Here is a 13,679-nt window from a genome sequence, read left to right on the forward strand (position 1 = left end):
TTTTTTAATTATAAACTCTTCATATTTTCAAAACAGTATAGCACTTTAGTCCAGTGCATTAATTTGGAATGTTAAACGTTAGTTTTAGAGAATCTAATAACCAAAATGCCTTTCTAATAAAAACCCACAAATAAAATGACCAAATTGCCCTCATCTTCCCCAAATCGTTTAAACCCTAAATCATTTGGGGAAGATGAACCCTAAAATCATGGAATCAAACACTAGATGGATGCCCTCATCTAATGAATTTAGTTAAGCTTTGCAACACACGAAATGACCAAGTCCTTTGGGAGTACGTTGGTGTTGGTGTTGGTGTTGGTGTTCATCATCACCACTGACCTCGATGGCTCTGTGAATATAGCAAGTCCAAACCCTTGAGAAATTCTTCCTTCGAAGCCTAGGGAGTGTGTATTCTTTCTATGTCGTTGGAGTATTTTTAATTGATGGTATACCATTAGACCATTCTTCTCTCTGATCAAACCAAAATTTATTGAAGAACCGCTTAATAACAAAAAAAAAAAAAGAAAAAAAAAAGGTAATGAATTAGGATTTTGCAGAGAAACAAGTATAAAAAAGCAAAGTAAGGAGAGAGAGAAATTGAGAACTGAATCGTCGATGAGACAAGAAGTAGCGAAGAAGGGAGGAATAATAAGGAAACATGAATGGTTCTATCAAATTCATTAATTGAACCAGAGCCCAATAAATTGCAGTGGTTGTAACGTGTTGCAATTCGAAGTTCACTCTGTACTTGTTGGTGTTAGTAGGTTTGGTGTGCTTCGCTGTTCTGATGGCAAGACTCACTCTCTCATGCCTCTTGGCCTTATCGACCTCGAAGTGTTCACGCTACCAGGAGCTTCATGTCATGGACTTAGCCCTCTCTAAGCAACCGTGCTGGCACTTAGCACTCACGCTAGCACTAAGTCAGCATTTCCACAACTCTAGCAAGGGACTTGGGAAGAGAACTTAGAGAACACAAGAGAGTTTGAATGAATGGAATTTGTATTGCTCAAAAGCTTGGATTACAATGCTTGATAACTCACTTGCTTGATTGGTTGTTGGGTGGTTGGATGGTGCCTTGGCTAAATGAGGCCACCTCTATTTATAGGCAACCAAGAACCCAAAAAATGCCTAAGATATTTACCAGTGTTATCTATCCAATGGTTAGGAAATTTCTAGTCTAAGAGACTAGAACATTCCCATCTCCTTTGTGGAGAATTCTAATTACATGGAGATCTCTAGAAGTCTCCCCACTTCCTTAACTATAAACAAGGTTTCTATAAACTTCTCTAGAACCTTCCTTAACCTTCCATACTTCTTGAGGTTCTAGAACATCTCTAGACTCTTCTTTAAGTGTAGAGAGTTCTAGGTCATGGACTTGGTTTAGCCCAATGTCCAAGTCTATGGGCTTGCAAGTTAGGTCCATGGGCCTTTGTTGGGCGGGTTGTGATACTCTCTCCCGCCTAAGTTGGCGACGTCCTCGTCGCAACCTTCTTGGAGAACTTATGTATATGGCCTGCATGAACGCCTGTATAGCCTCCTCTCGGGCAAAGTAACAGCGTCCATTGAGCCACAACTTGAGTCTTCCATGTCTCTTCCTTATGACCTCGTATAGGCCAGTGTATCGGCGAGCCTTCTCCTTAGACTCCTCTTTTAGGGACTTATCGAGCACTAAGTGCCCGCCTTTAAAGCTTGTCAGTTGCCTTCTTTTGCTAGCCCCTCTCTTTTTCTTCTTCTTGGTCTTGTCTTTGCAAGACCGGGCTACATCCACCTTCCCCTTAGGTGGTAATTGTTTGTGCATCCCTGATGGCCTGATGTCCTTGCATCCATCAAGGGCCTTCTTAGTAAGCCTTGCTTCCACATCTACAAGGCCGTCTTCTTTAGCTCCAGACGATACACCAAGATGGAGTCTTTGAGCTTCTTTCCCTCTTCCTCGAGTTGCATCGCTGTCAAGAGCTTAGCACTCTCCTTGGTCCCTGACACCGTTGGGACCATGCATGGTGCATCTTCCTCCATGATGCACACAGTGCTAATGAATGGCATGGGTATAGCCTTAGCCCTCCTTAAGAATTTCATACCCAATACCACTTGGAAATCATCCATTAGCACCACCGACAAGTCTACGGTGCCTTTCCATGTCCCGATGCTCATCTCGACCCCTCGAGTGACACCTTCTATGGGACAAGCTTGGGAGTTAACTGCTTTCAGCCATCCTCTCTCCTTGGACACCCTTAGTTCAAGCTTCTTCGCCTCCTTCGTCGAGACAAAGTTGTGTGTAGCACTAGTGTGGACCATAGAATGCAAGGGCTTCTTGTTGATGTGCACCTCCACATACATAAGCCCCTTTCTGAGAGGTAGTGGCCTTGACCTCCCTCGCCTTGGCCTTGATGGCACCTAGTTGTTGTAGGGACCCCATGTGTGCTTCATCTTCACCCTTCTCAAGTAGGGCATTGAGAGCTTTCCTCTTGAGGCAATCCCTAGTCCAGTGTGGCCCGTCGCACAAGAAGTACTTGTCTTTTGGAGTGAACTTGTCATTTTTGTCATATTTGGGCTTACCCTCCTTGCTTGCAGAGGTTTTACTTGTTTCTTCCTTGGGAGGGTATCTCTTGGGACCCTTCTCTCCCCCCACCACTTCCACCATTGCTCTTCTTAGCCTTGGTATTATCTTCCCTCCTAAACTCCACCAATGCCTCTGTCGCTACTATGACCGAAGCAAGATCTTGCATGCCTCGACATTCTAGTTCTTGCGCGGCCCAGCCTCGGAGGCCATCCATGAAGTTGAAGAGAAGTTCTTCATCAGTCATACTAGGGACCTCAAGCATGAGTGTTGAGAATTCCTTGACATAGTCCCTAATAGACCTTATGTGCTTGAGCCTTTTGAAGCTCTTTCTAGCTAAGAAAACAGTATTTTCTGGATAAAATTGATTGTTTAATTCCTTCTTAAACTCATCCCAAGTGTCTATGGTGTACATACCTCTTTCAATATCAACATGCCTCCTACTTCACCATAGAGTCGCAGTGTCGGTGAGGTAGAGTGTCGCGGTCTGCACCTTTGTTACCTCATCGTCAAGTGTCATCGCCTCAAAATACCTCTCCATATGCCACAAGAAGTTATCAACTTCCCGCGCGTCTCTCTTCCCATTGAACACTTTGGGCCTTGGTGCCTCCACCCTAGGCATGTCACGTGAGGTAATGGCTCCCCCGGTCGCTGTACTCCTACACATGGCCCAATCTGCTTGAACTTCATCGATGCGAGCATCCATCTTGACCAATGCTTCCCACACTTGAGTTTTGAAGATGGCAAACTCCTCCTGTTGGGCGTGCACTATGGTGTTGAGAGTGCTTAGTAGGGACTCTTTGAGCTCCCTCATTTGGCCCATAAGCTCCTCCTTGAGCTCCATCACATGGCCTTCGAGCTTCACCCCGCTTTGCTCCACAACATCAAGGCGCTCCTTTACCTCTGCCATTGCGAACTCCACCTGAGCTACGCATGGCTCCATAGCACCAACATCAAAGGACTTGTCTTTGTCTTTTTGCTTCTCCTTATTGAGAATGGCCTCCCTTCCACGGGTTTGCTCGTCCATCACCATGTCTAGCATTTTCGAGTTGTTAGGCATGATGTCGATTCGATAAGTATGCTCCCTCGCAATTGAAGCTCTGATACCATAATTATCACGGACTTAGCTCTCTCTAATCAATCGTGCCGGTACTTAGCACTCACGCTAGCACTAAGTCAGCCTTTCCACAACTCTAGCAAGGGACTTGGGAAGAGATCTTAAAGAACACAAGAGAGTTTGAATGAATGAAATTTATATTGCTCAAAAGCTTGGATTACAATGCTTGATAACTCACTTAATTGCTTGGTTGGTTGTTGGGTGGTCGGATGGTGCCTTGGCCAAATGAAGCCACCTCTATTTATAGGCAACTAAGAACCCAAGAAATGCCTAATATATTTACAAGTGTCATCTATCCAATGGTTAGGAATGTTTGGTTTGGAAATTTCTAGTCTAAGAACTAGAACATTCCCACCTCCTTTGTGAAGCATTTTAATTATATGGAGATCTCTAGAAGTCTCCCCATTTCCTTAACTATATATAAGGTTTCTATAAACTTCTCTAGAACCTTCCTTAACCTTCCATTCTTCTTGAGGTTCTAGAACATCTCTAGACTTTTCTTCAAGTGTAGAGAGTTCTAGGTCATGGACTTGGTTTAGCCCAATATCCAAATCCTTGGGCTTGCAAGTTAGGCCCGTGGGCCTTTGTTGGGTGGGTTGTGACATTCATCTCCCTAAGAATGCGAGTCTACAAAAGCTCTCTGAGAAAACCAGCTTCACGAGAAGAAGGTATGACCGTAGGATTTTAGGGTTCATTTTAGCGTTTGATTTTCAGTTTCAAACTCTTAATGATTTGGGGAAGATGAGGGCAATTTGGTCATTTTATTCTTGGAATTTTATCAGAAGGGCATTTTTGTCATTAGTTTCCCTGAAACTAAAGTCTAACGTCTTAAATTAACGGACTGAACTAAAGTGCTATACTATTTTGAAAGTAAGGGATTTTGCAATTAGAAAAATTGTAGGGATGTATTTGGACAAATGGGCATTTTCAGGGGGGCATTTGTTAAAATCCCAAAAAAAAGGAGAGATATTGCCTGATTCAACTTCTAACCCCAATTTTGTCTTCCACTTTTGGCCTTCATATTATTTGTTTTGGAACAAAACCTTTATCGTCCGATTCGTTTTTATTTTTATGGATTGAACCGGTTGGAAAAAAAATTTTGGTACAATTTTGAGAAAACAAAGATAAGGAACTCCGAAAAAACATAAACACAAACTGAAAGCAAAATTGTGCACAGTACAGACTCGATTTTCACTAATCGCCACCACACCCCCACCACCTCCACAAAATAAAAGAAATTATTCTTTTAATATGCAATCCATACATGTTTTTTTTTTTTAAGTGGTAGAAACAATTTTTTTTTCTAGTTTTACCATACAATATTTGTTGATACAAAATTACTCCAAAATCACAAAAACACCAAAAATTGTTTCCAACTCACAAACAGTATTTTGGAACAGAATGTTGTCATACAGAGCCTTATTCTTTGCTATTGGAACCTATTTCCAAAGATGTTCTGAGATTCCTTGTACTTTTGAATTTTTTGTTATTCTTTGGCTTCTTTCCATGGATAATTTTTTATTATTTTATCAGTAAAATTTCCATTAGTCTACAAGGAAGTCCCCTATGATTATAATCCGTTAACATTTAGTGGGGGGATAATTCACACAAATAATTATTTCTTCTTTAATAATAAAATCATGAAGTTGAAAATACCAGATTCCTAGGGCATACTATTAGAGAAGCTTCCTTAACCGATTGGGTAGATAAAGAAAACAACAATGGCAACATCAACAAGAGCTGAATATACAACAACAATTCGTAAAATGAAAGTTTCAAACTACATTTTATTTGGTTCTAAATGTTTTCCGGGCCACAAGATTTGAATTTTTTACAGTTGTTTTCGAATAAAATACATTTTGTGGGGGAACTTTAGTCTCACATTGGAAGTAAGTGGATGAGAAAAATAAGAGGTTAATATATAGACATAGAAACTACAAGGCTAGAGAAGAGAGTTATCTCTCTTCCTATATGCATTGGGCTAGGGCACGACATGGCTTGGCTTTTGTATATAAAATATCTTTTTGCTCCAAAGATGAAGTCTTGTATATACATTGTTTTTATGGTATTTTGTGAAGAAACATGAATTCAATATGACTTTTTCGTTCATTTTATTTTAAACTCACATAATACCACGACTACTAATAAATCAACTTGACGGATCACGGATCCAGTTAAGACTATGTGAATTAGACTAGTTGTGTTTGGTAACAAACTAACAATTTTGCTATGAGATAGTACTTTTGATCCATAAGTATTTTTTTCTGATTATGCTCACAGAGAATAATTAGAAAAAAGTAATTTCAGAATAGAAAAAAAAAAAAAAAAAGATAATTTACACATACCATCCCTAAAGTTTGACAAAAAAATAATTTTACCTTCCAATTTTGAAAACTTATGCGTATCCTTGAGGTTTGCAGGTAACAAATAAGCACATTCTGTTAGTTCATGACTCCCAACATTAAAAATTTAAAGTCAACTGACAGAATTACTCTGGTAAGAAAATCCAAAAAAAAAAAAAAACTCAAATCGTTTGGGAGAGGATGAGTTGCAGGTATGGGGAACACTATGGCAACATCTCTCCCAGCTGTTTCTAGAAGTTCCAAGGGCCTTTCACAAAGCAGCCCTATTTCACCCTTTGTCTTTACACTTTTGGCACAAAGCTGCTGATTACCGTGAATTCGTCCCTTCTCCAACACCCAATTTTCATCTTCTATCCTACATGTTCATACATGTTTCTTTGTTTTGACCTCCAACATCAGATCTGGTGGTGAAATTACAACACAATGATCAGATAAACCCCGAAATGAAATCCTAAAATACATGCAAACCGATCAATACCCAATTCTTACCAAGATCTGAACAGTTAGCCTAACGAAATTAATTGTTAAACCAGTTAGAAGCTACAGGAACACATACCTGAACCAAAACCGACATAAAACAAAAGCTCCCACCTCCAATCGTTAAATATATTTACAGAAAACAACAATCTCCCATCCGAATCCGACCTTTTGCATCTGATAAATCCGAGGGATCCGTCGATCCGCCCTGAATTTTTCTTTTTATCGTGAGAAACGAAGAGTTAGATTAGGGTTTTATTGGGTAAGATGAACATGTAAAGGGATGAACCATGAGTGTAGTTGAATCTTTCTTTTTAGACTAGGGTTTGGATAAGATGAACGTGTAGAGGGATGAATCATGAATGTAGTTGTTGATCAGGGATTTAGACTTTTTACATTCTTTTGAAGAGTAAACATCATCGATTTAGGCTTTAAGGTTCTACAACAAACCATTAAACCCTATCGATTTTTTTGATTAATTGGAGAAGAAGTAATTTTAGTTTTCAGAAGGGTTATCAATTTGTAGCATATTTTTAACGGTGTTAGTCATGAATTGACAGAACGGGTGAATTTGTTGTCGTTTACAAACCTTAGAGGGGTATGCAAAATTTTTCAAAACTGGGGCTTAAAATTATTCTTTCATCAAACTTCAGTTGTGGTATTGTATAAATTACCAAAAAAAAGGCATTTGGCTGACACTTTAACAAAATCACTTCCAACCCTCATAAATATTTACTAAGAAGTCATTTTCACTTACATATTTACAAAAATACCCTTACCTCTAATATAGCACTAATGGACCAATAATAGTATGCATATTCACGAAAATATCACCGTAACATCTCACTTATATAACTAACATAATTTTAAAAAAAAATGACATTACCAAATATCGCAATACTAGACGAAGAATATTGGTGATAATTATGAAAAATGCCTCATAAAAGTACATAATGAAGTTACAATCCAGATCATTTCCCTACATATTATCAAACAGTTAAAATTGCTATGTCGTTATTCCATGTGGCACGACTAGATGTGACACCTACCTAGCCCCAGTGGATCACCCAACCAAGGAACCGTGTGGTCGGTGTGGATGTAGCTCATAAATTAGCTGTGGGCATGCTAGGATTGCCAAAGTCAGAAAAGATGTAACGGAGTAAGGAAATATTAGAGAAACCAATGATGAAGATAAAGGAATTTTTCAGCCATTTGCAAGAGTCTCGTGTAATTTTGATTATACAAAATTCTGTGCATCAATCTTGATCACATTTAGCTTCCCTATTTCCTCCCAAAACAAAACCCCAAGACCCAACAAAATGACAAAAACCAACTAAAAAAATCTCACAAAAAAAAGGGTGTATCCAGGGCATGCAGCTCCCACCACTGTGGGGTCTGGGGAGGGTCATAATGTATGCAGCCTTAACCTGCTTTCGCAAAGAAGCTTAGAGGCTGTTTCCAGACTCGAACCCCTGACCAGTTGATCACATTGGAGCAACCTTACTGTTGTACCAAGGCCCACCCTCACTACTCCATTAAAATGTGGATGGTACCACAACTATATGCTTCAATGGATGTATCTATGCCCCCTGGATGCTTCATGAACTCGAGCCAGTGGGAAGGAGCTTCCATGGCAGACGCACATGATGCTAACTTCTGTTTTGGTGTACCTGTACAAGAACCTTGTAATGGTTTCCCATTTGGGCATGGCATGTAAGGTGGCTTGGGAGGTTTGTTAGCTTACCCCCTTGGCTTAACTTTGTGGCTGAGGAGCTCAAGTAGGAGAATGAGGAGGTGTGTTGTCAGTAGTTGTGATGGGTTTTTCCCCCGGTGTTTTTCTGGGTTCGTTTGGGACGGGCTTGAGGAAACCAGCTTCTCAGCTTTTTGTTCTGGTTCTTCAATACCTTGGGTGGGTTCTGTTGGTTGAAATGAAGCACTGTGCTTGGTTTGTCCCTGTGCATTGTTCACGACCATGGTATGAAGTTGAGACTGCTCTGATGCGGAGTGACTGAAATGGCCTCTTGTGTCGCTGCTGCAACCCCCTGAAATATGGGAATGGTTCACAATTAAGCTCATCCCAAATTTATTAATTACCTAACAATGGATCGTTTCTTACAAAGTGAATGCAGGAAACTATAAAAGCCCCTAACCAAGTCAAACTCTATAAAATATTGATATGGTGACCAAGGAAGAACTAGGATACAGATCCAACCTTCATTGCATAGCCAGCAAGAAATGAAGCCCCAGGCATTTAAATAGGGAAAACTGAAGAAGAAAAACTTTACCAGTTTACCTACCCTATCATCTTTACCATTCAAAAATGCACTCCCAGCTGATAATAAAAATCTAGGTGAAATAACTCCGTGGAAGTGCCAACAAATCCACCAAATATTTTTCTCAACAAAATTTTGAATTCTATTAGATGAACCAATTCCTACAAGCTTGAAAACTTCCACAAAGATTTACCAAAAAAAAGAAAAGAAAACTTCCACAAAGAGAACCCATTTCCCTCCAAAACCATTACTATGCAAGAAACAAGAGATTCAGTCGGTACTTATCAATTTTATTTGAATGCCATCAAAAGAAGATAGAAGAAATGTAAGTGCACGTTGGTGTGATGTGCCTAAGCTAAAGTGCCAGCATGTTAGCGATCAAGCAGTGCGGTGAAAGAACAAACAATCCATGAAGAGATAGGACAGATAATGCATAGCATCAACAAAGCCTTATTAAGTACCCCTTTCTCTTAGAAATGAATTGAAATTTTAAAATGCCCAAAAGTGCGATGAGATTTAAGAAGCTTTCCATGTGTAGTCATGGATGGATCCAATCATCATCAGGTTCAACTCGTTTAACAAATTAACTATGAGATCAGAAAACCCAAGCTCAATAACCCTAAAAAATAAGAATATTAAAATTAGATATATATATAAAAGAACAAGAGAAGGCTATCTTATCAAAATACTAACATACAAAGCTGTACAGTGTACACTATGAAAGATAAGTAACATTTACATTGAAGACCTAAAACCATACTTAAGAAGCTTACCAGCATTTTACCACCAACTAATGTAGACCCAAGTTAATAAAGAAGCAAACAACAGAAATAATAATACCTACTGTAGAACTGAATCCAGTCCATAAATTGAACATTCACTTGATTAAATCTCATCCAAGAGCACATGATGTTGAACTAATTGTTTAGGTAATTGAATAAGTCTACCATTGACCACAAAACTAATGAATTTTGACATGCTTTGACTTGATGAAATTGAGGCTACAATAAAAGAATGGATTTGTGACTCATTAGACAATACCTCAATTCCCTGCTTTGTATCCTGTCACAAACAATGTGTCCTCTTGTGTCCCCTGTCTGCCTTGGCAGTTTTTGCCTGCATTATTTATCCTTATCACATGCTTTATGTTAACTTTTATTTGTTCTAGTAAAATGCTGCAATAAGCTCTACTTCCCAGACTAGAATCCTTTTAAAAGACTCCCAGCATCATGAATGGGAAAAGCTTTGAAAGGACTGAAAATTTGTAATTTTTCAATTCGACCTACCATTTCGTTTCAACTCGACCGAAATTTCCAAGATTCCGTCGAGATTTTGAACTATGCATTGGAGTTGGAGCAATTCTTCGGAGATCATGTTTTTGTGCTGCATTCCTGTGGAGGAATGTGCCATTAGTGCATTCTAGGTAACCTACTCTTCCCAGTGGTTAGATTTGTTATCACATGTGTTCATTGAGATCCTTCTCAATAATTTTTGTTACGTATTTGGTACCATACCATATCCGCTGCCACCAACAGAAATCAATGAAAATACTTCCAGAGTGTTACCAAATGCAGACTAAAGTGATTTTGGATTGATTCTCAAGCTGGTGAGGTTATAGTTTGACTATTAGTTCATTGGATTGGTAATCTGAACTCTTAACACAAACAACTTACCAAGGAATCATGTAGCAAACACTTAAAAAAATGATTTGACAATTTGTGATCTTACATGTTCCATTGTTCCAACACAGATGCTATTTAGACCTTGATTTGCTCTTCTGCAACTAAGATTGTGCTTTTTCTAAGTCGATGTGTCATGTCTACCATAAGCTGTTAGGTAATCATGGTGACGCCATAATTGTTCTTATCTAATAATACCCTTACTCAACATTTTGGCTATTTAACCATCAATATAGATGCCTAAATTTGCCTTGGAATAAGTATCTGAACTGTATGAAGTGTCTCTTTTTTTATTTTTCACTGCCCTTAGTGGTGGTCTTAGTAAGTTCCCTCTAGGTTGTTCAGTCAAGGATTCCCATCAGCACGTCTATAATGACAACCTTTTATGTCTGAGATAATAATAGTTATTCAACAGTTTGTAATGGCTATAAATACAATCTGAAGTGAATTGCATACAGGATTTTGAGGGAAATTTAATTTCTGATGATTTCCACTCTCTTATTTGGTGGTTAAATAAGGGAACTATATTGAATTGCATAGGATCATAATAAAGAACTAGATAACAACGAAGAGATGTGCATATATACTCAACACTCCCCCCCAAAAAAAAAAAATAAAATAAAATAAAATTGTCACCTATCAAAATAGGTCACTGCCAGTTGTAGCAGGGATTCAACCCATTCTGTTTCTTGGATGGCTAATTAGCCAAAGCTACTATAGCTTGAGAATAGAGATATGATAGGAGAAATTAGAGTGAACAATCAAATAAAATGCTTGCGTAGGAAGACCATCTAATTCACCGGAAAAGATCAGTTGAAAGTCCCTAATTGTTTCTTCTAGACCAACATATTTCCCTGAAGAACCAGTAAATAAGGGAACTATATTGAATTGCATAGGATCATAATAAAGAACTAGATAACAACGAAGAGATGTGCATATATACTCAACACTCTCCCCCCCCCCCCCCCAAAAAAAAAATAAAAATAAATAAATAAATATGTCACCTATCAAAATAGGTCACTTCCAGTTGTAGCAGGGATTCAACCCATTCTGTTTCCTGGATGACTAATTAGCCAAAGCTACTATAGCTTGAGAATAGAGATATGATAGGAGAAATTAGAGTGAACAATCAAATAAAATGCTTGCGTAGGAAGACCAACTAATTCACCGGAAAAGATCAGTTGAAAGTCCCTAATTGTTTCTTCTAGACCAACATATTTCCCTGAAGAACCAGTACATACTTCTGCTACGAAGAAGGGTTGTGATAAGAAAACGGTCAGAATCTAATGATCAGATTTAAAAAATTGGTAAAATAACTAATAAGTTTAAACAGAATTTAATGATAGATCTGAATTTCAAAAGTTGGAAAATCAACTAGTAACATGAGATCAATGTGAAGACTAAAAAGAAAGGAGAGAATATAAGAAATCAGGGACAGAAGAGAGAAATCGGATCTGGCACAAAAATCCTGTTTGTGGAGCTCAACAGCTCAAAAACTCTTGCAATAAACTTTATTTTATTATTTAAATCATATCTAACTGATTGGGGGGGGGGGGGTATACACATATAACCTTTTAAATTTCCTAACCAGACTAGTAAAAGGACTCCTAACTACTCTCACATACTAAATTAAGTATATTCAAAATAGAACTCTATATTTGCTAATGATATCCTAATCTAACTCAAATACTTATAAGTTATAACCTAGAAGTTAAGACACTTTCTACTACTACTCTCGTGTCCATATCTCATCCCCACCTTATGGACTTAAAATTTAGGGTGTTACAAGATTAAACCCATAAACATGTGACCTAAGGCCCATAAAACTCATCCATTGCCCAAAATAAGGTCTTTCTAAGCCCAATTGGGTAGTTTAACTGTACCAGAGCCTAACTAATAGGGTCATAAATGCATCAGCAAGAACAAGGACTACTTTTTTGATTGAGAGGTTATGACTTCTCAGAAGTCTGAGTCAGGACAAAGTAACTTAAGAGGCAGCTCATAGGCCTGATCCACACAACAAAGTACTGGTCTACTGGAGGCTTTCCTTAATAGCTCTCAGTATTATGTTAATCATTGAGAATTTGAGATACTGGTGTCTGGTTGAGTATGAGGAATGTAGAAAGATGACATATGGCATAGTATGATGGTTTGGCATTTTGTTGAAAGACTTTAAACAAAATTTTATATTGGTTGGGTGCTGTACATCAGACTTTAGGATGTTCTGCAAGATATATATTCTCCCAAGTTTCCTTTTAAGGTAGCTGCGAATCAATTGTGGAATGTGGATTCTATCCAATTCACAGTAAAACCATGAAAACCTAACTGGTTAGACAGAGTTTTCCCTCTCCTCCCCCATCCTTGTGCCATGCAGGTTCATAGCTGTGCCCAAGACCAGGTAGACTCTTTGGCTCCTTTCACTTAATGATTTATTCTTAGTAGTTACGACTTGTAAATTAGATGCTATTACTACTCAAATTCCTTTGTAATGCACCAGATAATGTATTATGATGATGGTACAGAGACATGCAATGGAATTTGCATATTGAGCTACCGGTTGGTGCAATTAACCTTCTTAGATCCTATTCCAAACCCAATATCAATGCCAGCTTTCAGAGCCTGACTCATCGAGTCATCATCTATTATCCATGGTGGGTTCTGTGAATAGAAAGGGAAAAAGTATTTCCTGTCAAATATATATTGGGTGTTAACTTGAAAATATTGACACACTGAAGAGTTATGGTTGAACTATTGCATTGCCAACTGAATCATGCCACTTTAATCTAGCCCTACCTAGCACAAGCTGAATAAGGTAGAAACAAGTCAGTAAAATTTCAAGGGGACTACTTTCTGCTTTCAAATTAATTATAAAGCACAACTATTATGTATTTGGTGAACCTCATCAAATTGATCACAAGGACTTCCCTAATTGGTCTCTGCTGTATACTTTCTTACAGTTCTCATTTTAATAAAAAGAAGAGGGTTCTCAGAGCAAGCAGCATAGGGAGTGCACCAAAGAGGAACGACGAAAAAACGTTTCTACAAGAGGCAGAGGTTTTCAGGGGGTTTCTCCAGTGTCGGTTTCATTTTAATATCATCTCTTCTTTTCCTTTTAATATTTTTATTCATTTTATCACTAGATGAATGACAGTCTCCAGGAAGGAAAAAAAAAAAAAAAAAAAACTTACCTGGTAGACAATAATTTATAGCTCTTTT

The sequence above is a fragment of the Telopea speciosissima genome, chromosome 6, assembly GCF_018873765.1.
Source record: "Telopea speciosissima isolate NSW1024214 ecotype Mountain lineage chromosome 6, Tspe_v1, whole genome shotgun sequence".
NCBI classification, from domain to species: Eukaryota; Viridiplantae; Streptophyta; class Magnoliopsida; order Proteales; family Proteaceae; genus Telopea; species Telopea speciosissima.